Source organism: Pseudopipra pipra, chromosome Z (assembly GCF_036250125.1).
Source record: "Pseudopipra pipra isolate bDixPip1 chromosome Z, bDixPip1.hap1, whole genome shotgun sequence".
In the NCBI taxonomy this organism is placed as follows: domain Eukaryota; kingdom Metazoa; phylum Chordata; class Aves; order Passeriformes; family Pipridae; genus Pseudopipra; species Pseudopipra pipra.
In genome coordinates this window covers 7,185,100-7,212,576 of record NC_087581.1, presented here as the reverse complement: position 1 = coordinate 7,212,576, position 27,477 = coordinate 7,185,100, and the positions used below count along the sequence as shown (strand labels likewise).

Here is a 27,477-nt window from a genome sequence, read left to right as displayed (position 1 = left end):
ACCAGTGTGAGCATTCAAGGAGACAAATGGGTTGTAGAAATATGGCAACAGCTATGGTTTGCAGAAACACTCACCTGAAGTGATATCATACTATCTGAAAAACCAACCTGTGATTGCTGTAAAAGGCAGCTATTCATCTGGTGTCAATCAGCATAGCTCCATTGATGTCAGCTTCTTTTCACAGTCGTGTAATGTGCTATTTCTTTGCTAATATAATGCAACGTAATTTCAGACTTTTTAAAACTTCAATGGAGTTACACAGGCCTCCACCAAGCAAGGGTTTCATTGACAGCCTAGTGCTGAACATACAGAAGAAGGCAGAGTTAAGATTACAGAAGCAAACTTTACCTCCTTGCCTGACGTCAGAGTGTTTCACTCTGAAGCCACAGCATTACTGTACTGCAATACACAGCAGTACTCCTAAAAACATAACGGCCCCTTCTGACCATTTCCATTTACAGTCCTCTTCCTGCATGTCTTGAAGAGACTTAAGAACGCAACTGAATGCAGCCTCCCTACCCAACTATCACAGCTGATCAGCAGGTGGCAAAACTGATGCAGTAAGATGTTGGCTGGTTCACAGACATCACACAGATTTACCTCTTTTTCTTCCTGATTTTTCACTTTCTCCCTGATTACACTTTTATCAGCAGCAGTCAGCATGATGCCACAGCCAGCAGCTTCCTAAGGGTAGTTCTAGGAGCTGGGGAAGGTCAAAACACCATGGTCATATCGTTGTCCAAGAAGGGAGTTTGGGCTCAGCGTTTTGCTCCTGTTGTCCCTACTGTTTTGTTACAGATGTACAGACTAGCAGACTCTCACAGTCAATACCGGACATGATTTGGAATGTACCACAAGCCAGATACCTTTCCCAGTAGGACAAATGGATGATGCCATTTAGTTTTAGGGAGAAGAATATGTCTAGAAATTGGGCATGATTTACACTGGTTCACTTGCCCGCAGAGCAAGAGGAGGTCTGTGACGACAGCAGAGGTAGCTGCTCAGACATCCCTGGCACTAACATCATGGTAGTGACTTCACCTCTTTCTAGCCAGAGCTGTTTAAGTGAGGTACCTCTGCTAAGACACAAAGTCCTACACTGAGAGCTTTGCAAGGGGAAGATGCCTCCCAATGCCAAGAACATTCTGCTTTTGAGATGCTGGTCAGCTGAGGGGGATGATTTTGGTGTCTCCACTGTTGACTCACAGGTCCTGGATGATGAAGCCAGGAGCAGCCGAGCAGGAGGTGTCCTCCCTCAGGGGACAGGGCTGAGCCACTGTCCCTGGCTTTGAGTGCTTACTCAGCAAAGCAGGAGAATGGGAGGTGGGGAAAGACAGCAAGGAGGGAAAGCAAAAATAAACCCTACCAAACCATACAAAAATGTTTTCAGTTCCTGTCAGGAAAAGAAATATTGAAAATGACATCAAGTCAGAACTCATTGATTCTCTTTTGTTATAACCATTATACAGAGCCTTCCAATCCCTTAGATTTTCCAGAACAGCAAAGTCACTGTCTGAGCACCTTAACCCAGAGTCTCGGGGCCACCCTTTCCCATCTTCTCTTTTAAAATTATTATTACTATTATTATTTTTTCTTATTGTTTTTAAATCACTCTCTATATAACAGTTGTTTTTCACATTAAATAACATCAGATGAGAGCTCACCATAGTCAGAAGAATGAAACTGTCATCTCTAATTTGCCTGGCAGAAGCTGCGTTGACAGGAAGTTGTCTGTGGTTGTTTAGAAATAAAATAATGCTCTGAGGAGAAGTGCAGAAACTTAATAGGACTTTAAAAACAACAGGAGCCATGGGGACTGCAGATGGTTCCTAGGCCTAAGGACTAAATAAACAATGATTTTATAGGCAAGAATGTAGCCTAGGGGAGATGGCCTCTAAAGAGATGTTCACACATATTGTGTCCAACATCATTAGACTGCCCGGTGGGAGCAAACGTTCGGCAGTTAAAGACATTTTGAAAAGGAAAAATCAGCCTCAAAAGATGCTTTAAATGAACAGGAGGTGGAAGAGCAAACCGTCTGAAGAACTTCGCGCAGCTAAATGACTCACCAAACATCTGTCTCAGGGACCAATAATTTGAAACTGATTGACTTACTGGGTGTAAAATATATAGATAAATGTAGTGGGGGGGGGAAAGCAAAAAACATCCAAAAGGTAACGTGGGATTAGCTGCAGGAAAACAAGGGATGGAGGCTGGTGAGGAAGGGGGGGTCAGGTGGGGGAGATGGGAGATTCATAACTAAGTAGCAATAAAGGCAGCAGGAATGAGCTCTTTTAAAGGTCCAGAACACAGCTCATATTCTCTCTCTCTCTTTGAGGTTTCATTTAAGCCTGGCACATCTGAGTGCAGAGAATTAAAAAAAAAAAAAAAAAAAAAAGAGAGACAATCTGATATTCACTGATTGAAAAAGCAAACACAGGGACCAGCCTCGAAAGGGATCCAGTGATGCGATTTCGAAAATAAGGGCCTTGGAACAGCAAGTGCAATCTTCTACCCAGGGCTGCTAAACCCTTTCTGTCAAACCATTTACATTTATAAGGCCTTCAGTCATGCAGTGGTTTTATTTTTTTCCCTTTCCCCACTTCCCACCTCCCACCCCACCTCCTCTCTCCCTCTCTTTTCTGCAGAGTGCTCATTTCAGACTCACTCCTTTGTTACACCTGTTTGCAAGTGGGTATTTTGCAGTTAACTTCAGCTGGCCTCTTCATATTTATGGCTTTCAAGAAAGGCAGAAGGTGGGGAGAGGGAGAGAGCCAAGACAGGCTTTTTTTAAAGAGATGTGGTAAATTTTGCATCTAGCATTTTTTGGCTGGCGGGTTTGCTGCAAAGAAAGGAATGTTGACATTGCAGCTGCTGCTGGAGAGACCTTTTTCTGCTATGGATTGAGAAGAACATCAAAATCCCTATTGTGTGAAAGCCAAAGCCTTATTTTTGTATCTTGACAGCTGTATATATAGATCTGTTAGATTCTACACATTTTCTTACATTAATTACCTGGGAATAAGATTATATTTCTAAAATAACAAATTCTTTTGTAATGGGAAAGATCACAATTTTTTTCTTTGGCAGCAATGTCAAAATACAAGATTTTGACACTTTTCTGAGATTTTTCTCTGGATTACTTTTTTTCCAGATGAAAGACACTGTTTTCAATTATCAGGCATTTCCTAACAAACTTAGTGACAAAAGAAGCCACCCCAAGCCAAACAAAGTACAATTTAATGGAAAATTTCTGACCCTCTCACTGGACAAGGTCTGCTTTTGTTATCCAATCTTACTTTTCAGCCTTCCCTTGGAGTTGGCAGTTTAATTGATGTGAACCAGGTTGACCTGGTTTTTTTGCTCATCTGAGGGTACTTGGATCATATTCTGTGTCCCTTGAAGCTGTAGAAAAATAGCACCAGTGCTCTTGAAACTAACAGGATGCTCATCACCTTGGGTTTGTAAGACGAACACCAGATAAAGAGAATCAATAATCTATCTCAGAGCAGCAAAAACATCAGAGCAAGCCCTTCCACACAACCCTCAAAGGCTCACAGTGAGTCACCATCAGCAAATGCGGATCTTGTTTATGCCTCTCACGCTATATCAGGATAACACACTAGAAATAACACTGCTATTTAGATCTTGCATAGCATTTGTAGGATGGAAACGAGCCTCTCAGAGCTCTTGGCAAAGGTGGTTGAAGCCTCACTATTCCCATTTTGCAGACTGGGCAAAAGTGTGACCCTTGAGAAGGGTCTGGGAGTCAAGCTGAAGACTCCTAATGAGCAACCCAGTGCCCCACCACCCCTCGTCCCCATGTCACCAAGGGCACTGGTGAGGATACCAGCTTTGGATGCAGGCACCTAGGGCGGACAGACATTCCAAACACTCACCTGGCCCATTTACACAAATACTCCATTCCCAGGAGCCAGCTTTGGCCATGCTAGGACAGAAAGGGTGATTCCTAAAACCAAAGGTCCAACATATCTCTGGAGGGGGAGTAAATGGTTGCTTCTGACTGGGCGTTGAGGAGCAAGCTTGGCTCTGCCGCCATCTGCTTCGCGCTCAGCCGCCATCTCTACTGGTGACCTTCATCCATTTTACTAAACCAGTGATTTCAAATGTGGGTCCCTGAAATTAAATGTCTGAATCCTTATTCAGACAACAAAATAGTTGGCCTTCATCTTGAAGTTGCTAAGCAACCATTGCTCGTATCAGAGCCAATGGGATCTACAAACATGCAGAGGTACCATCTCCAAACGTGGTGGTACAACCTCTGGCAATCAGGTCACCTGTCTGGTCCCTAAATACTGAGGAAGTTTGCTGAATTTAGGCACCTGAGGATGAACTTTCTGACTTTAATTTCTGTGATGTTCCCTTTTATGAAATAATATTGCATTTTACTGAGTGTGGGGATCTCACCTGCAGCGGGTCTGCAAAACACCCAGACTGCTTGGGTGAAAGAAACTGCAGCAGAAAAGAGGCAAAACGGGGTGGCAAAGCAGGCAAAAGCAAGTGAAAGCACTGGCACTCAATAACGTGGCACTGGGGCACTGCGGGGCATAAGCAGCTTTCATTTTTTCTGTGACTGTGCCATATCATTAAACCCTCGTATTAATAAACGACATCTCACAGACAAAACCGTGCTAACTTCATATGCCAGTGCAGAGTCTTATAAAAGGCATTTGGAAAATCATGTGTGGGGGCTGGGGTGAGGAGGCAGGGGCTCACAGGCAGTTATGAAATTCAAAGGGATTCCAAAAAAACAGCTGGTGTAAGGATGAAGAGTTCTGGGCTCTGGTTAACAGGTTTATTTGCAGCTTGGAAGGCAGACTGTAATGTGTTAGGACAATTTGTGTCTGAGGAAGGGAGCATGGCCCCCAGCCTGCTCTTGTGGGATTATCAGGTCTAGGGCTGTGCAAACACGAATGCATTGGTCTGTCATCCTGAATACCTGACTCCAAAGTGCTTGGGACATATTGAAGCATAACAAATAGTGATCAGATATCGTCCCTTCCACTGAAAATTGATAATTCATATTCTTACCCTGTTACAATGGACCACGGGGCCATGTATTTTTGTCTACACTATCCAGCATTCTCCTAAACAATCTCTGGATGGTTAGGCAATCAAGACAGGACAAAGCTCATCACTCAATGTGTGGTGTGATACGAACACCCTGTTCTGGAAGCTAACAGACTTCAGTAACACAAGGTGCTCTGTGTCAGTTGGCCTCAGTGATTGAGAGAAGTCCCAGCAGCATTTACTTTACCAGACACCAGAAAGTCAAGAATCTGCATATCTTTCATCTAGTACAATCTTCTGAATACCACGAAATGAAATATTTCACCTGTCAGCTTTTATGTACAACTTGTTTGAAGCAGAACCCCTCTTTAGGAGAACATTCAACAGCAAATTTTTTCCATGGTTTCTCCTGTCCCCCACACTGCTTCCACAGATATCAATCATTTGGGTCTCATATAATCAGCTATGAGGCTAGGAGAGGGAAAATTCTCTGCAGTTCAGATCAAGAAGAACATCATCTGAACCAGGAGCAATGGTGAGCTAAAGGGACTCATAGTCTGCTCCACATCTGCTGGCTGAAGGTCAGTCCCATGTGGATGAGGAGGGTGATGTCTGGTATGAAGCAGTAACATGAGAAACAGTAGACATTGTGGCCAGTACCATGTAAGAAGACAAAGAAGTATGTCAAGAAATGGGACAAAGGACATTATTAGGGATACTATTACTGCTGTGCCTAAAGAAAATCACAGCACTTGAATTTGATCCATTCCAGAAAGTCTGGACATTTCAGTAGAATTCTTTTTCCTTGCTCATCCTTTTCCTAAACTCAAAAATTCCTTCCTCGTATTACCATTTTCTGTCTTTGCCATGTCGACCTTAGCCTGAGTTTAAGTGCTGAAATCTCAGCAAATATACCACTATTTCAAAAGCAGCAGATATAAAGGAAAAACCGAGTTTAGTCACAGAATTTTGGGCAAATTCTTACTGTTTGCAGACTCCAAGTCAGGAGTGTTCAGTTGCTTTTCTGTGTGTAGCTCCAGGTCTCTGGCCTGACCCCACTCTTCCCCTCCCCTCTCTTCTAGAAAATAAATTTAGAGAGATTCTGACGAGCAGGGACAGGAGGAAGCTGTGACATGTAAAATGGCAGTCTCTGGCAGGCTGTGCTTGCACAAACAACCCCTCAGTGCTTATGAAAGGGAAAAAAGTGGGAAGGGAGGAAGCAGGAACTATAAGCAGACTGGCTATTTTCAGGTTCTGTTCCAGGCAAAACTGGTACTAAATTATTTACCAGCCAATTGTGTGAAGGACTCAAATCCAGTGGCATCCACATGCAGCACTCATAACCTACTAACTGCATTAACGCAGCTGAGGATTAAGGGAGATTTGAATCAAAGTAATGGGAAAGAAATCATGTGCTGAAGTATTTAGATGTAGTCACTTTTCATGCCGCCTCAAAGCCTAGGGACTCATCTTCCTCTTTCCCTGGCAAGAGGCAGCAGCCAGCTACTAACCATCGGTGCTGACAGCTTCCAGCTCAGCCAAGCTTCCATTTTGGAGATCGAATTTGCAGAGATGCAGCTGGGTCCAGGAGAAAAAAATTAAAAAAACCCCTCAGAACCAAAAACAAAACCAAGAAAACAGACAAAGAGAAAGGAAACGAGAAAAAAAATACAAACCACAAACAAAGTGCTTTGGGGACTATTTGAATTAGTAGCAGGGGGCTGGCAATGGGAAGGAGAAGTCTGTTAAGGGTCTCCCAACTTTTCCCAGATGATTCTGCTAACCAGCTGACATCTTTTACTGGATTACTGCCTGATGGGATGGGGAAACGAATCTGAATAGCAATAAGGCAGAGAGCTGGAGCAGTTAATCTGTGACACCACAGCCAACTGCTGTGGTTGTGGAGGCAGACACTCTTCTCCTTGTCTGAAAGAGGAGGGAGAGGAGGAGAAGGAGGGAGAGGATCTTATGATTTGGGGAACAAAAAGGGGAATTGGTGACTATAAGATGCCCTCCTACTAAAGTGCTGCTGCAATAAAGCAGGGTTATAAAGGTGCACATTTAGTAACCTATCTCCAGTATGGATAGGCTATACCAGTGCTGCATGGTGAAGGGGAGAACAGAGCATGGGATCTCCCTTATCTTTGCTTTCTGCTCCAGAGCTCACTCATGCTGAGGAAGAGCTAGATGAGTGAGGAAATGAGAAGTAGAGGATGGAGCAAGTGAAGCACATGTAATTCACAGGGGTAAGGGATAAGGATTTAGATCGATGCTGAGTTATAAGGATTTAGATTGATGCTGAGTTACCTGGTACCCCAGCATATCTTTTTTTTTTTTTTTTTTTTTTTTCCCAACAAGGAGATGCCCAGACTTCGCAACCAGGTGACATCTTAATGCAGACTCAATGCAGAGGATCCTCAAATTGGTGCCAGAGAAGCCTGGCTTCGAGACTGAGCTTCATCCCATGGATTGCCACTCAGACACTGCATGAGGTGATGTTTTGTGACAGTGGTGACAGGGAGGAGGTTTATCTCTATACAGTCTGTAAACCAAGGACACAATCTGCCCCTGCATAGTTAAATTCTGGAAGTTGTCATGCACTCAGCTTACATGTGAGCCTTTTGTTACAGGGAGAGGGAAACTTTGGCAAAGACATTGAGGTGACACTGCTTGTGGGAAAGTTACACCTGAATCTTTTTAAGCTCTTTTTGGACAGCACAAAAGAAACAGGGCAGGACAAGGGAGTGCTGGTGAATGGCTTATCTGAAGGACACCAGTCCTGAGGATGCAGACCTGCACTCTGGGGCAGCCAGGTGCTGAGGGATAGGAGCAGACAGCTCTCACTCAGCCATCTCTACTTGATCCTTTGTAAATCTGAGCCTGAAATCTTTATTCACTCTCAACACCCTGTGTAATGTGAAGTTTTTACATGTCAATCAATGTCACACTTTCAAAGGGTAGTGTTTACTCTTGCTAGCAAAATTGGCAGGATCAGACCTTAATGATGGGAGAGGAAGGAGTCAAGAAATGCACACTGGAGTTGAAAGCTAAAAACATAACAACTGGCCTGGACATCCCACAAATCCAATAGTAAATGAAATCCAGTGGGACTTTTTATTAATTTAATCTTGCAAATGTGGGTTTTTTTCCCTTTCTCTTGCGACAGCTCTACAAGACAGATCTATACATACCTCCTGTACTTTGCATAGTTCAGGAAACTGAGGCATGACTTGCTGTAGAGAGTTTGCATTCAGACTGACATCTTAACCTCAGCCTTTCTTTGCACAGGAAGGTGCCAGCTGAACTGATGAAAGTCTCAACAGCTGGCCAATGTCAGCTGCAAACAGAGCTGCCTACCGGATGAGATACATGTGCTGTAGTAATAGGGTATAGGGAGACCTGTGACAGCTGTATACATACACCTGTACTTCACTGTGTGCAGCACCAGCTATAAAAACAGATCTTCAAAACCATCCAACTCCCCTCAGCAAATCCTGTCTGAAAACTACAGTCCATTCCTGTCTGTGTGAATGATTAATGCTATGGACTTGCGCATACAGACAAGGGCTCATCAATTTCTTTAAATGGTGATGGTTCTCAAATGTTTCACCTAATTTCAATGAATTTGCAAACCCCATTTCATTTTACTTGAGCCTGTCCCCCAAGGGCTTACGTTGTGCAGTTTCTCTGAAAATGTGTATTGCTTTAGATCTGTGCTTTGTAACTGGCTAACCACCTACTTAGCAATGTTTGTCATTTTTTTTTTTTTTAATATTCTTAAATCTTATCAAAACATGAGTCCTAAATAAAATGCCTTCTGCTAACTACCAGTCATGAAGTCATTACTGGAAAGGGCAGCTGGTGGAGGACAGCAAAGCTGAGCTCAATGCTCCTATTTGGAGTGGACAGCTTCATACTTGGTAATAAAAAAAGTCACTGAGTGTTTAAACTATGTTTTCCTACATCTCTCAGCCTGCAGCTTGATCAGACTCTCCTCTAGAGTGAAACAGCTAATTCAAAACCAAACTGACTTTGGTTAACAATAATAATAACAATGAAAAAAATAAATAGCATTCATGGGCACCTCCTCAACAAAAGGAAGGATTTAAATTAATGCAGGAGTTATTATATTCCTTTAAACCAACACCTTCTGAAAGCAGAGTTTAAACAAGAAACCCAGAACATTAAAGCAGAACACACTTGTTGTACATTTTAACTTTTAATCATCCTATCAAGCTGATTAAATAAAAAAATAGAGTGGTGATTTATTTGCCTGAGGCAAGAAGGTGGCAGGAAAATTTCAAATGCATTCAAGGATTTTGGTGTCAAACCAAAAATCAGGTAGAAATGGATGTACAGCTCTAAGATAGTCCTTTCTTTGGAATACCTTTTTCACATCACACCTGTAGCCCGTTATTGGGAACAGACCCCAAATTTGGAAATGAAACAGGGTTTAACTCACGGTGGAAACAACCTACCTGCCTCCTCTCACTATTTGAGGTGCTAGAGTGTGTCCAGAGAAGGGGTAGCAGCGCTGGGGCAGGGTCTGGAGCACAAGTTTTATAAGCAGCAGTTGAGGGAGCTGGGGTGTTTCACCCGGAGAAAAGGAGGCTGAGGGAGGACCTTATCCTTCTCTACAACTGCCTGAAAGGAGGGTGTACTCAGGTGGGGGTCAGGCTCTGCTCCCAAGCAACCAGTGACAGGATGAGACGATGTGGCCTCAAGCTGCACCAGGAGAGGTTCTGGTTTGACATCAGGAAGAATTTTTTCACCGACAGGGTGGTCAAGCATCCTTTCCCAGGGAAGTCCAGGGAAATTGTGGAGTTACCACCCCTGGACATATTTAAAAGATGTATAGATGTGGAGCTTAGGACATGGTTTACTGGTTGAATTGACACTGTTGGATAAGAGCTGGACTCAATGATTTTAAAGTTTTTTTCCAACCTTTAAACAATTCTATGATTCTATGAATCTATCCTAGCACAATACCATCCTAACAGAGACTGACCCTCTCAAGAAATACTGGATATAAACCCAGCAAAAAAATGTTCAGATCTGAGTTCTCATTTCAATGTTTTTGTTATTTTTGGCCCAAGTCTAACCATCTTAAACACTGGTACGACTTGGAACAAGATCCAGGAAAAGTCTTTACTCTCCATATTGTTAAATCTTCATCTGCTGTCAGATATCACTCTTTAATTTTGTTTTTACCCCTTACACTTGAGAGTTATAGTTTGAGTAACAAAAGCTGTACAAAACACAGATGAATCATACAGGCAGGTTAGGGTGAACAGCTCTCGTAATAGTCACAAAAGCCTGAAAAACGAGATGAATTATGTGCATGCCAGTTGCTGGGAGAAGATTCATTAGACTGCTGGGCCTTGAGCTTGGCTAAAATCACACCCCTCTAAATCACCCTGGAGAGGTTTTCTGGTGCTGGAGATAACTCACTAGGGAGTGACTGAGAGCACTGGGGTCTTGGCAGGCTCTGACATGGTCGGCAATAGGACCTTGGAAAAGTCTTTTTCACCTCTGTGCCTCTGTTTCCCCTCTCATCTTCTCTTTGTTGCCTAGCAAAATGTGAAGATCAAGAACTACTGCATCTTATGAGGTGTAAGTGCACTGCTTGGGCTCCTCAAACCACTTGCAGAGGGCACCTGGAATAGTTTCAAGAAAGAAAATAGCAATGCTGAGCCCACATATGCACAAAGTCTCTAGGAGAGAAACTAGAGTACCAAGGCATGATCCCTATTGCAAAAATCTTTCAAAATGACAACGTAGTGGGGGAATTGCACTGGTCTTGCAAACTCCAGGGTTTACTTAATCAAGCCAAAACAAACCGGAGAGAGGTATGAAAAGCTGAGCTGAGCCCTTGCCTGTGATACAAAAATCGAGGCTGGCCCAGTAGATGCAGAAATTTTACACAATTTTCTAGAAGCAGCAAGTACACAAGCCAGAGGCTGCATGTAACCAGAAAGCAAGATGCAAGGAGCTTATTAAACATTAAGTATAAACAAATACAAAAAATGAAATTAAAAAGAGAAAACATCTGAGATCAATACTCTCTCAAATACCTGTCTTATCAAGCCTGGCAAGTTGATTGCAGTCCAACCAAAATGACCTGCTGTGAATGATTCCCAATCCTTTTCTCCTTCATTTTTATTTTTTCATTCCTGAACTCGGATAATCTTTTATTGATATCATACACGCTCGTAAGAACAATGCTGCAGAGATAGTGGGCTTGCATCATTTCACAGGCAATGTCATGCTCAGGACTTTTGCATCCTGCCTACCAAAAGTACAGAGTGACACAGGTAGGATTTTCAAAGGACTCTAACCCCAAATCAAGTAGGTTTAAGCAGGAGTTGGAAAGCCCAAGAAGGCAATTAAATTCATTGTGCAAAGGCTGTTTGGAAAAGAGTAGGAAAGGTGTTTTTGTGCTCAGTAGTGTTAATTTACATTGGGGGACGATCCAGCTCTTCATTTATCACTTTCATTTTAACAAAGGTGAAGCTGAGGCTCAGAGAAACTAAATTCAGTAGGAAAAACCTTCACCAAAACCCTTATGGCCACCTTGTTGTCACTGAAAGGAATTAGTGAGAATAATTAACCAGTGAGGGTAATTAACAATTGAGACCAGGGATGTGGCAACCTCTATCTTGCTTTGAGACATTTCAAGGCAATTAGATACCTTTGGCTGAGCCAGACACTGTGGGACAGATGCAAGAGTCACCAGCTGAAGTTCAGCACTGTGCATGAGGCCAGGCACAAGTGTCAAAGGCTACTCCTGCTTTCAAACCTCCATGGAAGAAGTGCAAAAATTGGAAGTGTTGTCATTACTTGCATCAGACCTTTGCTTTATACTCCCAGTACAAGAGACTAGAGCTTATCCATACAATTGCAGCTCCATATCTTTTCTGACCAAGGAGTTGAAGCTTCTACCTAGATCTGGATTTTCTGAGTTTTCCATCCGAAGTTTCTCCCTTAAAACTGAAAGCAGAGCAAACAGCTCCTCTCTGCCTCACATTTGACTCTCCATCTCAAAGGAATTTGGAAAGGAACGTCAAAGAAGCCTATTTAAATGGCATTGTTTGGACACAGCAACCAATTAGATTAAAACTAAATGATTGCATGAATACATTGCATGTATCCAACAACTCATGGGCCATTACACCCCCTAATTGTATGAGTTTGACATGCTGGGTTATGAGGCAACATCATTGAAAACTCATGGAGCTGAACAAGGCAGAACCTGAGGTCTGAAATACTTCAGACCCAGAGTATGTTCTGATTTGATTCAAAATCACTCGTACCAGTCATGTTCAGTGAAAGCCTTGTTCATCCCTTGGTCACATGGATGACGGGATATTTAGACAGAGATGGTTTTTATGCCCTTGGAGCAGCAGTCTACAGTCATTAGTGCTGTTAATGTCTTCCACATCTGCTGTTTGTAAGAGGTCAGAACAAACCTCTACACTGGCTCTTGCCCTGTCCCATCTTTGGACCCTATGTCCAAAATCACAGAATCGCAGAATGGGTCAGGTTGGAAGAGACCACAGAGGGCCATCTGGTACAACCTCCCTATTCTAGTAGGGTCATCCCAGAGCACATGGCACAGGATTGTATCCAGACAATTCTTGGATATTTCCCATGAGGGAGACTCCATAACCTTTCTGGGCAATCTGTTCCAGTGATCAGCCACCTGAACAGTAAAGAAGTTCTTCCTCATATTCTCATCCTCATCAAATTCACCATCATTCAAAATCGGTCCTTTATGCACTCTCTTTTTCCCCTCCAACTATGACCCCTTCTTTGCCTTTAACTTCACTCATTGAGCACTACAGTACTTGCCAAATGGAATCTGTGGTTCCCACACATTGTTTCCTGTCCTTAAGAGGAGCATATTGGCCCTGCAGGTCTAGCATACTGAGATGGGACAAAGGACAAAACAGTTGTCCTTCCTGAGAGGGCTGCTGGACTCAGGGTATCAAATTTCTCTTTCCAGTCCTTTCTTATCTTTTTAAATCCTTCTATCCTCTTTCACTTAAGATGAAAAAAGGAAGTGAGAAAGTCCACAAAAGTATCACAGAAGCTGGGACAGCTCCCAGTGAAAGGAGCTCTAAGAAGAACCTGATAAAGATGATGGGGTTATTCTAGGGAATAATTCTACCCAAAATAAGGGCTGAATTCGACCACACTGAGATGAGCTCCAAAAAGAGATACTGTGTAATTTCTGTAGCATCAGTGCATCTTTTTTGTAAGAAAGGCAGATGCAGAGAGCTTAGGATCACACCTGACTCTATTGTAGGGAGTTATAAATATCTCTGTCACTGAACAGAGTTAAGATGGTATTACCAGTTTACACTATCGTCGTTGCCCAGTGGATTGGATAAGCTTCCCAGGAGCAAGTCAACTTCAAATGAGTGTGACAGGGCCCAGGAACACCACTCAGTTCTCAAATGCATGCAGAAAGGGTAGGACACGGGTACCAGTCTTTGAATCACTACAGACCCAGATCATACCATCCTGCAGTCGTCATCCTTCCAAATATAGAAGGGGATTCACTGACAAGCTCAACTTATCTTTGCTGCTGACCTTTACTGAGTTACACAATTTGTTTCCTGAACTGAAGAGGACTCACATTCACAGTTTACTATGCACTGGCTGTCTACACTTTTATGGTTTGCACTTTTACTTTATTATCTTTAATTTTCTTCTTCCAACTCTTGAGTGGGTATTAGAAAGTCAATACAAAACCTATTCCGGTCTTTTATTCTAAAATAACAGCACTAAGCTTGTTTATTTACACGGAGACAAGATGATATTTGTGACAGCCTTGTCAATAGTTCAATGGCATGACGCTAACTTTTTTTCTTTAAACTCAAATGCACTTTATTTATGTGTGTTGGTCTGTCTCTCCAGATTAACTCTTGTTTTCCACAATCAATATCAATATTCTCCAAAGAGTTGAAAAACTTCTCAGACAACAGCTGATGAGCAAGGCATTTGGCCTTTGAATGCCTTGCCCTAGGGTAGAGAAGTGCTGATTCCTGTGAATGAAGGGTCAGCTACCTTGAATTTACAGTTTTCAGGTTGCTTAGTTGAACAGGACCCTTTTGTACCTCTTACCACCTAACAGAGACCCTTGTCAATTCTGACAGCATTATTTTTCAGTCCTACATCTTAGGCCAAGACCTATGCCTTTCTGTGCCTCAGTTTCTCACTTGTAAAACAAAGAATGGATACAAAGCAATGCATTGGTTGTTTATAGATATTAGTTGATACACAAATCTGTATTTTCAAATTTTAAGTCTCAGAATGAATGGTGTGGTTTTCAGAGGACCTGAACACAGGCATTTAACAGAATCACAGAATAAGCCAAGTTGGAAGGGACCTACAAGGTTCATTGAGTTCAACTCTTAGCCCTGCACATGACCATCCCCATGAATCACACCATATGCCTGAGAACACCACCCAAAGGCTTCTTGAACTCTGTCAGGCTTGGTGCTGTGACTACTTCCCCGGGGAGCCTGTTCCAGTGCCCAACCAGCTTCTGGGTGAAGAACCTCTTTCTAATATCCAACCTAAACCTCTCCTGACATTGGAAGCTGGGACCTGCAAGCCCACTCAGTCTAAGGATGTTTCTAATAACACTCTAGGAAGGAAAAGTGGGCAAGGCCAGTTTGGACAGAGGGGAATTCATTCAGATCAAAAGGATAGACTCAGATCAAAAGCCAGAAGTGAGGTTGCTCATATGAACTAAACCGTCAAGCCTGAGGAATGGTTATTTGAACTGAGAATGCCCTGTCAATACTCCTCGGCTGATATAAAGAAAGTCCCCAGCACATTTTGTCTCAGAGTCCCAGGCAGCTGTGATGAATACTGGGGATGCTTTCTTGTGCTCTCTTTATCCTTTCATAGATGCAGGTTATCTATGCCTTGCAAATCCAAAACAGATAGGCTCTTGGTTTTTGATTCAGACTTGACTACTCTTTGAGTCACCAGCTATGGCTCTGCATTTTACCTGACCACCTTTAAAAGGAAATTAGGGTATTGCCTAAATCCAATCCATTTTCATTCCATGTGAAGCTTGGGGAACAAATGAGCCCTATAACTCTAGATCTAAACACTCATTCTAAATCATCTAACATTGAAGAAATCCAACCCTGATGCCCAACTGAAACATAAACTATACCTCCTTAATCTTACTCGTTCCTGCAAACTTTTTCATGTTCTACCTCGCACTCACAAGGTTTTTTGTCCAGTCTGTTACTCCAAGGCATCATTTTGCCTTAAGTTTGTCAGAGACCAGGGACCTGCTCTCAGAAATTACTGAGTTTCCAGTCTTGCAGGAAATGTTTCTCATTGTTGCTATGACCCACTCCAGAAGCAGCTGCCTTTTGGTACCAGCTTCAAACAGCATTCTGCCGGCTTCTATGAGGACACTATGGACAGAAGTCATGCAACAAGGGCAGAGGTGGGTTGCGCATTATTTTTGAACTCTAATTAGCCGTAAAGTGGTGTCTGGGAATAAACACTAAACTGTGGAACTCAGATGTGGCTGGCTGATTATTTCCCATCTTCTGTTGACCCTAAAAGTCAATAAAGCTCCCATACTGTCCTTCTTTGAGATTCCCCTTCTTCTCTATAACAGTGTGATTAAAATACCCTAGTTCAGGTCCAACCTATTTGGATGGTGCCATGTGCCTCTTCCCCATGGATTTCTTCACCCTGGCTGCTGGCCAATCAAGGCTTTAGCAATCTGATCAGCTGCATGATTTAATGAACCCTGCTTTCATGGGGAAGGGCACATTCCTTTATGAAAACCGGTGAGATATCACATTTCACAGGATGACCTCTACTTTCATAAGATGATGGGAGAAAATTGGTTTTGGAAATCGAGGAAGATTGCATCTTGTGAAACAGAAACCAGAGAGTGACACAGAGACCACCTTTCCATTCCAGTCCATTTAATTTTCAGGTTTTGGTTTTGATGGGGAGCTAAATATAGTTTGGGTCACTAGCCCAGAAGCACAAATAATTAACAATGAAAGAAACTCCTCTCCAACTCTACTACTTTATTCTGTGAAACTCTCATAGCAAATGTACTTTGCTCAAAGCTGAATAAAGAAAAACAGCTTGTTCTCCACGCTGCTGCAGCAATCTTTGGGGGGAGAAATGTACTTATATTAACAATATCCTGCAATGTTCTGTTGTTCTGTTGCTATTGCTCTTCCCAAAAGGCAGATTTGAAGAAGTGGCAGAATGCAATGGTCCAGACATTAAGACTTGAACACAGAGGTGTTGTCTGGGGTCCAAAGTTTGGCACCTATGTAATTTCCAGGGTCCTATCCTGAATTCTTGAGGAAAATAACAAAAAATAGATAATGATTATAAGAAGTAGAGATTAACTTTGAGAGTTGTTTAGAGAACTTAAGAAAGATTCTCTTTCATGAGGTCATAAGCTTGATGCTCTAGGCTAAATAGAGTCTGACAGGCATGTTTGTTCAGGATACATTTATTACTGAGCTATCCAGGGACATCCACAATTACTGTCAGGAGTCGTCTGATGATTAAAGAGCAGAATGAGCAAAACGGAAGATTAAAGGCACAGAACAAGAAGTAGTGATGTCTGTCTTCACTGAGAGTACCCAGTTGACAGGAAATTTTGAACCATTCAGGAATCTCTGTGTGTGTACGCTGAAACTTGCTGTACGTTTCTTAACAGTGACTGTCCTGCTTCTGTAACCTTTTAGACATATAAAAAACCATCAAAGGGCACAGAATCTGTGATCTGCACCCTTAACTCTTCAGAGAGCCTGTTATGCAGAATTTGGACACTAAAGGGTGTGTGTGTGCTTTTCTGTAGCCCTTCTGTGATGCCTTCTGTAATCCCTATTACCTACAAAATGCCTTTCACACTCTTTCCACCTTCAGTATTCCTGGGAGAAAACTGGAAGTGACAGAAGTACCATTACTTTCTTCTACCTGGTGTCTTTCTCCAGTATTGTCTGGCTTCCAGTTTATTCTGTACAAACTCTTTTACTGTGATAACTGGGTGGACACTTTTGCAGGTGTACTGTGGTCATACTCTCCTTACAGTGGAAGAGCAGTGACTGACCACAGGGGTAGATGGGAAGGGAAGAACCTGCCAGATTTTCCTTGTATGTGTTCATTCGCTCTTCCTGTGAAGTTAGACCTGTTGGGACTTGCCTCTTCTGGGGAGCTCCCTGGAGGCAACCTACAATGATAAAAACTCATCGTCCTTTAAGACGTGATTTGCTCGAAAGGTATGCAAGGGCCTGAAAGCATGCCAATCCCTTTATAACCACTAGGATTCCTTTTGAATAGCCAAAAAAGGAGGACAAAATAGAAGACATTATGTTCAATCTGTAAACTCTCCGGGGAAAAGGGGTGTCCCAAAAGTTTTACCCCTGGAAATGATGAGATGACAATTTTCTACTATAGCCTGCAGCTGGGACAGTTCAGCACATCTTCATCTACTCCTTCAGAAATTCTTCTCTACGTCAATCGAGAGATCCACGTAAATACATCCTAGAAAAAGTGTGGGGGTATCCATTATGGACATAGTGTTTGAAGGGCCAGATTATATAGTCGTCTGCTAATATCTACTTATCAATTCTTCATTCCTCAAGGAATTCCCTTTGTCCTTACCTAGAATAAGCCAGGAGAGCACCCAGCCTGCAAATGGGTTTGAAACAAACAGAAGAATAAAGAAAAAAAATCCTTCTCCCCAGAGTCTCTTCACCTGCAAACACTTCTCTTTCTGTGTGTGCATGGCTACATGTACTACAACTTTATAACTGCACTGGGTTCCCCTGGGGAGCTTCAAACTCTCTTAGTGCTTATGACCGCCAGTCAATTTCCATCCAGAAATATCTTCCATAGAAAAGACATGAAATAGGCAAGGAGAAAACAAATATTCATTACTTCAGGAGTTAAAGTAACATCCATTTGGATTGCACATCTGTAAAAGGCCAATAAATTGAAGGCAATGCACATAATTACATTACAGGCCAATCTGAAAAAATGATGCATTCCTCCAGAGCAATTTTCTATTGTTGGGGTTTAGAAAAATTCTCCCTTCCTGCTGCTGCCAAAACAAAAAAAAAAAAAAAAGAGAGAGGCAGAAAAAAAAGATGCTTCTTTTTTTGGATGTTGATGATTAAATAAAAGAACACTGAGTGGCAATAGTCATTAGACCAGCAGGAGGAATAAATAAGGAACATCATTGGTAGTTGTAAATAATGGATGCCGTTTTGAGCACAAAGCAACACATCTGGTAATTATTCTCAATTCCACTCCAATTGCTTTGATTTGGCGGTGCAAGGTGCCACAATGAATTCTGCCTTTATTTATTTATTTATTTATTTGCAAATCAGTATTTAATTGTGAATTGTCTCGGAAGAATCAATGGGATTTATTGCTTCTGCCTTACGAGGTGTGAAATGTTTGCCATTACTGAACAATGGATTATTTTTTAATAATCTCTGCCTAATGTCCTTTTTGTTTGTAATAGGGTTGTTTTGGCATGGGTGGAAGTTGATTTTAATCCTCCCCTTCCTCACATACTTACAAATTTTGCCTTGATGCTAACATGTTTTTAGGATTGCTTATTTGATATTTTAGTAACATTATTTTCTTTATTAAAACAGAATTCAAACAAGACTTCTCTGACAAAGCCTCTCTATGTGACATTCTACAAATTACTCGTAGGCAGATGTTTTGGAGGGACACAGTTGGACCTAAGTGACACATATATCTTATTAATCAAATAATGTGATTTTAGGTGTCTTTTCTTAGCCCTGATTTTTTTTCCCACTATGATTTGTGTTTGTCTTTAGAAAGAATCTTTTCTATCCATTCTCTCTACTGAAATTCGAGATAAAATCCCTTCTCTCTAAAACAAAAGATAAATGAAGAAGGTAGAGCTTTTCTTTTCATTTTCAGTAATTATTAGGAAACTTAGGAAAAAATTAATTTGGAAGACATTTTCATTTTTAAAATTTCTCTGGCTTTGACTCACAGCATTTGTGGATGAACCTTTCCTCTGTCAAGAATTTTAATTTAGTCTTGCACATAGTCTTGCCAAACAATGCCAGGGGTGATGGTGACTTGGTAATGATTACACCTTTAAAATGTCTCTGGGCCTTGGGTTCTTATCTATGACACAGTAATAAAGGCCTTTTTTTTTTTTTTCTGAATTGTCTGCTGAGATTATAACCATGCCAGGACTTCTTTTCTATTACAGTGCTTACAGTACTTAGCAGAACAGGGACACAGTCACAGTTGCTTTCTCCAGATGATACTGTAATTACTACATTAATTTGTATAACAACCTTCAATCCTCTGGCTGGGACACTCCTTCCCCTGAGCCACACTTATTCCTGCACAAAGCTGACACATCCTCTCTCCTTAGGACAGGACTCAGTTCAGTTGAGTCTGAGATGACTTTTTTTTTTTTTTAGGAAACGATGGGGGGTGGAAAAGATATTGTATTTTTAGCTTAATGAGGAAACAGTGATCTTCATGACATTAGTTTTATTTTAAAACTAAACAAAGAAACAATCTCCACCCTCCAGGCCTATAGCACATCAATTTGAAGCCAGTGACAAAATCTCTGGGGAACCAGAGACCTGGTTGTTGCAGGGACAAATTCCCAGACTGGACTGCAGCTCCCCAGGCCCCAGTGGAGACCAGCAAGCCCCAGGAATAGTCTCAGAAAAGCAGAGGGAAGGGAAGGACCCTACTGTTTGTCAGCTGTACAGATTCTGCTACCCTGGGGATGACTGGAAAACTGCCTCTTTGAAAGCCACGCTTTTGTAGAACAGCAAAGTCGCTGGAGCTGCGCACAGAGTCCCCTCTCTCCTCCTCTGGTGACAGTCACTGCACACTTAGCTCTGCTGTGGAACAGAGTAGGCGAGCTAATTAACACAATAAGTCATAAAGAGATGGTGCCAGTGGGGAAAATGGATTCACGTGAGCTGTCTGTGTTTGTACCCCTCGCAGTCCTCTGTCACGAGACTGTAACTGTGTGATTAAGAATGACAAGTGTTAACCCCTCCTGTCCAGGGGTCTCCTGGCTCTCCTGCTGCAGTGGTCTCATCCCATTTTCTTTCTCAGAATTACAGCAATTAGCAACAGAAAAGGCTTATTAATTCTTCTATCCCACATGCTCACTCTGCTCCTTGGATGGAGTGAAATGAATCCCTACGTTCAAGCAGATCATTGTCCAGCCAATTTTTAAACGGCTTGAACAATGAGGATTTCTTCAGAAAGCTGCTTCATTGACTAATGCCTCTCTCTCAGACTGATTAGCTCCCATACATGAAAGAATAAAATTCATTTGGGGAAGAGGTGGAACTGAAACATTCCCCTTGTAGAGTATTCACCAGACTGCTCCCTCAGGCATGGGTTAACCCTGTAGCCAGCAATCATATGTGGATCAGCAGTCTCTATTTTGCCCGTGGGTTATGTTTTTTGTGTCCAATCAACATTTCCAGATCTGGCATGCAACTTCTGATGAACCACAGAGGCAAAACTGGAATTCACACTGTGGGGAAACAGTTATCCAGTAGCTGTTTTGTTTAAAACAAAAAGAAATTGGTCTTGGGGGTGTAGAGGGTGGAAAACTTCCAGAGAACGGAAATACACAGTCCCGATGACATTCCCTCAGCATGATTAAGCCAGGTTCAGGGATGAGTGTGGCTCAAAGCCCAGAGTCACACTTTCAGTGGGTTTTTGTTATGGATTGAAGTATCTGAGTGTGTGGGAAGAATGGAAGGAGAAAGCATTCAATCTGTTGATCTAGGTCACCCAAACTTGGTAGCTCTCAGACCTTTATTTCCTCCTTGCAGGAAATGAGAATAAAGATACTTCTTATGAACAGCTGAGTCAGGGCATCATCTTTGTTATTGTTTTTTTCTTGGAGCAAATGTTCCTGTTTAAATTCTACAAAATAATAATTGAAGACATAGAAAAGTTAGGTAAATTCCATTCGCCACAACCCACTGGGAATGAATGCCGTTTTCAAATAGTATTTGGTTTTGCATTCATTTTACTTCTTTTTAGCTAACAGTGCCTCATACTTAAATATCCCCTGAAGGTAAAAAAATATTAAAACCTACAGAAGAGCTGACATAAAGAAAGGAATTGAAAAGAGCACCTGACTAAAGTGGTTATTATTATTCACCTTGATACACTCTCACACACACACATAGATATTAATCCTTAAGTTCTTTACTAACAACTTCTCTGACAGTTAAGAGGGTTCCACTTCAGTAATAATAGTTTATTGCATTTTATCAATAACAAGATCAAAATTTCCCAGGAGTATCCCTAGAACTCCAACAGGCATGTGTACACCAAGATATTTTGCAAAACTTTTTGGGCTCACTGATATCCACAGTGACATTAACGTGATGTGCACTGGGTGTCGAGTGAGATCTTTAAGTTTGTTTTCCATCCTTGCCCATGAGAAAAATTAGAAAGAATATTAAATGAAAGCCAGATCGTGTCAAGAGAGAGAAATCCTCATCCCACAGAGATGGAACTTTTTTTAGTGAACTATAGAAGCTAAATAATTTGGGAGACAACTATGCATTTTACATTCAAAAATAAAGAAATAAAGATCATCACTGGGATAGATCACTCCAGACACAGATTTCTGTGTCTAACTCATTGCTTACATCACCAGAAGACAAAAAGCTTATTAGTCGTCCAAATCAAGAAATGTTGCCCATCCCAGACTCAAAGTGCTCACTGGTTCCAGACCTTACTTGTGAGTTTCAGCAAACCAAACAAAAGCCAAGTGAGCGAAAGACTTGTTTCCAAGTCCCAGCTGATTTCATCCTTAATGAAGCAAGAGACATGGAAATGGATATAACCTTCCACTGCAAAGATACTTGTTATAGGTCACCATGGAGGAGAAAGGAGGGACTGGGGCTGCAAGCCAGGACTTCACCGCTTGAGTTAATGAATAAACTCCTTCTGCAGGAATACTGCCAGGAGTGAAAAAAATAGCTATTAGAAGGCACGATTAATTAATAACTATTGTTCAGGCAATCTGAATAATATTTGTTGGAGACTAAGACCAGACTAAAGTCTGACCTGTAAAATTCTAGTCTCAATTACCCTAGGGATTGGTTACTCTTAGGAAATAAGCATTCCCACTAAAAAATGATGTGCTTGATCTGACAGCAGAACGGGTACAGACAAGCATGGCCTGAGGAAATGCTTGTGGTGGCTGTGGCATTGCCCCTGGTTTCCTACCTCAGCAGTGTCTTCGAAGACTCACCGTAAGATTGGGAACTGGGAAGGGGGACTTGCATGAACTGTGTAAAGGAGCTCTACAAAATTTTCCCAAGGCCCCAGCCTTTTTCCCCCACCCCCTCTTATTTCAGGAGCTCTTTCAGGTACTGGATGGCAAAGGGATTTTGTCTGCTGTATGGAGACAGGTGCGTTTGTGGTCCTGTCCCTTTGTCACAGAACATCTCACAGGGGCTGGTGAACATTATCCTTGCGACATACCAAAGAACAAGACAAGTAATATTACTGTTTTAACATCAGCTGAGTGCAGAGGTGATTTTCCCCTGTGTTGGCTGTGCTGCTAGATGGCAAAGGCTATAATCTGATCCTGCTTGGCTGGGACATTGCTCTGCAGTCATTCTGCCAAATGTGAGGCTAAGCTAAAAGGAATAATCAAGAGGTTTAAGTAACTGGAAGTAACTCTGTAAATCTCTATCCTCCTCTTGACTTGCTTCTTCAGGGAGTCAGGAAGCACTAGAGACACTTGAGACAATCCTCGCCTGATTTCTAGCTTGATGTTTCACATGAGGAAAATGAGATTATTAGGACCAAATAACCTGATTGTGAAGTTGGTGGGGAATAGTGACCACAGAAGGGGACTTACCCTCAGCAAAAAAATCTCAGCTTCTGCATAAGACCACTTTGGTAACACGTCCTGCTGCCAAGTTGCCCTCTCTTGTCTGGTTCATCACTTTGCACACATCCAGCTATAGAGAGGGTGGTCCATGCCATGAGAGGCAGAATCCTTGCCAGCAGACATGCCCTCCTTGACACCTGATGGAACTGTCTCTCCCTCACTCCCCCTGTTTCCTTTTTTTTCTTGTTTTGTTTCTGTTCATTGAAAAGGGACAGAATCTGAGTTTCTTTTTTTTTAGGTTTCATCTTGCTGGTCTTCCATACAGCAGGATAACGTGTACCAAAGCCTGCTCTAATGTACCCCACAGTAAATCAAACTGACTTTTAGGAACTTTTGTGAAGTTACTGCTTAGTCACCAACATTTAAAAAGAAGAAAGCCTGGTCCTATTCTTTTGCCTGCTTGTTATAAATTCTAGAAATTATGGTGATATTACCTAAGAGAGACACAGGTAGGCAGGAGGAAAGAAAGGAAGAAAGACTAAATCAAAGGAAATAAAGAAGGTAAGAAAGGAAGAAAATAAGACATTGTACTTACAGCAAAAAGAATATAGAAATGAAGTCTAAGGAAAAAACCCCAATACTTTGACAAATTGAAAATAAACCCAATAATTTTTCTGTAAAATTGCCACTGACTTTTAAGAAATCTAAAAAGACATAGGTCCTGAACAATACATGTGCACACACAACCCACAAAGTACCTAGTTATGTGCAATCCACATATTCAAATTAGTGTGATTTTCTTTGAAAGGAGGAATTAAACTGACTTTTCTTTTATCCAGAATGCTACAATGAGAACAAATAATGTAAGTACACATGTAAAAAAATCTTGATCTACAGAAATAATGAGATAGAGCATTTTCTGGTGTTCATGAAAAGCAGTAACTCTGACATGACATTAATTTTAAGTTGCCTTTCTTTGAAACACAGGTTTCCATATGACTAGTACCAACTGGGGGTATATTCCTGTCGTCATTCAGTGCTGTTCCTGCAAAAACACTTTTTATGTATATGTATATGTTTTTTAATACCACTGATTACTTTAACTTCTTAGCCAAGCTTTATCAAATGTACATCAAAAATTTTTGTTAGAGGGCCTCACCTATGGTTTGTCTGTAGTAAATTGCACTGCATGTTTGGGTAGTGGCCAGAGATTTGATATCCATGCAGGAAAGCATGAGGATTTCAGAACTAAGGTTGAAGAACCATCTCTCCTGCTGCTAGATATACTGCCACACACCTGGGGCTTTGGAGGTCTGCCTCAAAGTGTGTTTTCCTGCACTTTGTTTTGAACCTACATGCTTTGAGCAACAGCTCAGATTTCGTTATTCCACAGGACAAACAGAAAAAAAAAACAACACTACTAATGCAAAGGGGTTTGGAAGAGGAATTGATACAGTCCAGACCACGTTAAATGAAATTAAAATTTGTTGACACACTTTTCATAATCCTGAAGTCTGTCTAGACAACCTGAAGATATGATTGAACAACAGATAACCGTTTATGTTTGAATATTACTTTTTTATGCTGATATACAGAAAAATTTCATAAGCCTGTACCGTTTTTCTTGTTACCTTCAGGTACTCCTCTCTGAAAAGCAGCCACCTCTGATGTTACGCTACTTATTAAACATTGTGCAGGAACTCTCTCGGGTGGCTTTGACTGAGGAGGGAAGGGAAATGCAACAAGCAGGCTGACTTTGCTGCTGTGTGAAGCATTGTTGAAATCAGCAGAAAGGAGCTAAGAAATCTGTCTGACATCCTGTTAAAACCAAGAAGCTGTTACTACAGGAGGCCTCTTGACAGGGTATCAGAGTGCACACACTGAAACAAGTTGCTTCATGGGCAGCCAGATGTGTAAAACCCTCTTCCAATGTCCCTACCCCCATGAGTTCACTGATGTCTAATAAAAGATGGGCTTATGAACACTAATGAGAACGCTCTGCTCTGCTTGGCTGCCCATTTTCATGAAATTTATAGGAGTAGCTTTGGGACCTCTTCCACCCCATCAGCGATAGGTTAAATTACCCAGCGGGTTCAAAGCTCAAAGGAGGAACCCCTGACAGATTGACTGATGGATGGGCCCAGGCACGCACACACAATTGCTTGACTGTAGAAGTCTGGCTTCCTTCAGAAAGAAGGAACAGGGGTTTTATAGGGCCTAGCCAATAGATGGGATAACTTGTATCAAATTGGCCAGTATTGGCTTCTGAAGAGGTTGTTTTAAGATCAACTCAATGGCAAAACACCTTCTGGAGTTTGGAGACATCACTTTAATGTCTCCCTGTGTTGAGTGTCCTTGCTGAACTCGAGAAGCTATGGTACCATCACTGGTGAAGGCAGTACCACTGCAAGCATGCTGAAAACAAAGGTCTGCAAGGAAAGGAGAGCTTTTCAGAAGCATGCCCTTCATTTTAAAGGGCAAGGCCACAGCTTTGAGAAGCCAAACAGTTTCTCTGAAGGATGATTTTTGTTTGTGCTGCAGGGGTATTTACTGTTCTAAGATTTCCTGGCATTTGGGTGTTGTAGGTAGAACAGATTTACATAAAAAGGGGAGAAGGAGGAAATCAAACCTTCAAAGGAGCTTCAAAAGGACAATATCCCAACTCACTGTCTGTTTGGGAGATTTTATTTGGTCAGAGTTGTTGCTGAGCCTTTTGTGACCAGATATTTGTACGTGTTATACTGCATGTTTGCACGGCTGCATGTGGGAGATAATATAACTGACAGGTGAGTGATGACAAATTCCTACAGCAAGAGGATGCAGGGAGGTCAGGAATGGGGCTACATACTCTCCAGCATTATAGCACCACCTTTTCCTTCTCTTCCTTCAATGCCAGGAGCAAGTTGCTCCCCATCCACAGGGAAGATGCACATAGGTGGGTGTTAAGATCCTGACAGGCTGGGACCAGGGGGAATTCCCTTGCAAACTCCCCACCCCTCTGTTCTCCTGTGCCCTTTGATTCACTTTCTAGCACATTTACAAAAGTCAGAGGACTGATGCAAAGCTGAAGTGAGGATAAAAACAAAGACCAAATTTAAGTAGAGTGCTGAACAGGATTTAGAAGACATGACTTCAGCTGCAAGCTGTGTAGCGAGCGATGTGCTGTTCCCAAAACACATTACTCACAGTTCCTCAGTTTCTTTGTCCGTACATTGAGCAAGGTGAGGAGGCTGATTACATCTGAAAGAGGCTTTGAGAGCCACTGACAGAGATTCAGAAGGGCTAATATTATCTACATCATCTAGCAGACCAGCATCCATTTTAAAGCCATCTTTCTACCCTTTCTGGATAAAAATGAGGTGCTTTATGTTGCTGCTACAGCAATGGGGATGGGAAGGAATTGCAGTTTCACTTTACACCCAACTCTGTTTTTAACTAAGGTTAGGAGTGGATGTGTTCACAGCTGGTGTAGTATTTGGGAAATGTCTGTAGGAAGCAATGTCTAACTGTGGAAAGTTACAACAAATGGAGGACAGAAAAAGGAAAAGAAGAAAAAACAACAACCATTTGGAAGCATATACACACAGGGAGAAACCCTTCTGTGCAATTTCTATGCCAGTTTCTACTACCCTCAATTTATTCCTTTTAACACTAACTTGCCAAAGTAAATGATAGTTTGCACTTTCAGTGGTTGCTTTTTTTGCTGTAATTTTTCCTATGCTCACATTTCAGCTCTAAATACATTTGCACGAAGAGAAATGAATGTGTGCCCTTCCTGGTAGCAAATCCACTAACTGTCTCTGCACTTCATCAGGCTGTGAAAGGCAGACTTCACACCATGAGAAACAGTCCAGGATAAATCAGCCCATTCACTCCCTCCATTCATCTTTTGAATGTCTTTTGCGTGTGTTCAGATTGTATCATGGCACAGATAATGCTGAAAGACACTTCAATATTCACTTTTAATTATTGGTTGTTACAATGCTCAGCTTTCAGAGAGTCAACATGATAGCTGAAGAAAATTCAAATCAGCAAACACCAAAATGATGGTGAGAGGATGCTTAAGGCTCAGGTACTCAGAGTGCTCTAGAGGAACCCTCCCATGGTGGTATTGCTCCAAAGCCTTCTGAGTAGGCCTTGGACCAAACCCTAAATAGTTTCATGAGTACATGCTGGTTTCAAAACTTGTCTTTGTACCTCTGGTGACTTAGGAATTTTCACAGAGTAGAAAGAAAACCCTACCCCCAGTCATGACTGGACTTCCTGCCCTGGTTGCAGAATGTGCTGCTGACAGTGAAAGCAGTTGCTTACATGGAGAAGATGCTGTTAAGAGACTAGTTCATGTATTTTGCTTGTCCTTTAATGTGTGGAAAAAGAGAGTTAGACAAAGCCACAAAAGAGAGTGCACATCACAGCTTGTCAAGAAACCCTACCAAATCTAAATATTTATGAATGCTTCTGCAGGAGTAACTGAACATTTGGATTATGGATACCCAAAATGTAATTTTTCAAGCATTCCAATCAGTGAATGTGAAGATTTC

The 27,477-nt window shown here is 41.8% G+C and overlaps 1 protein-coding gene and 1 long non-coding RNA gene across 17 annotated transcripts in view; one reads left to right on the top strand and one right to left on the bottom strand.

Moving 5' to 3' along the window:
* The window catches only part of CELF4 (CUGBP Elav-like family member 4), a 701,489-nt gene that overhangs the window by 264,452 nt on the left and 409,560 nt on the right, over nucleotides 1-27,477 (bottom strand). The gene's annotated exons all lie outside the window — the stretch shown is intronic.
* On the top strand, nucleotides 6,959-8,980 carry LOC135407764 (uncharacterized). Of its 2 annotated transcripts, XR_010427016.1 has the most exons (4): nucleotides 6,959-7,084; nucleotides 7,192-7,277; nucleotides 7,390-7,523; nucleotides 8,320-8,980. It is a non-coding gene; the product is annotated as an uncharacterized LOC135407764 (long non-coding RNA). The 2 variants fall into 2 exon arrangements; XR_010427015.1 differs by having other exon boundaries at nucleotides 6,961-7,277.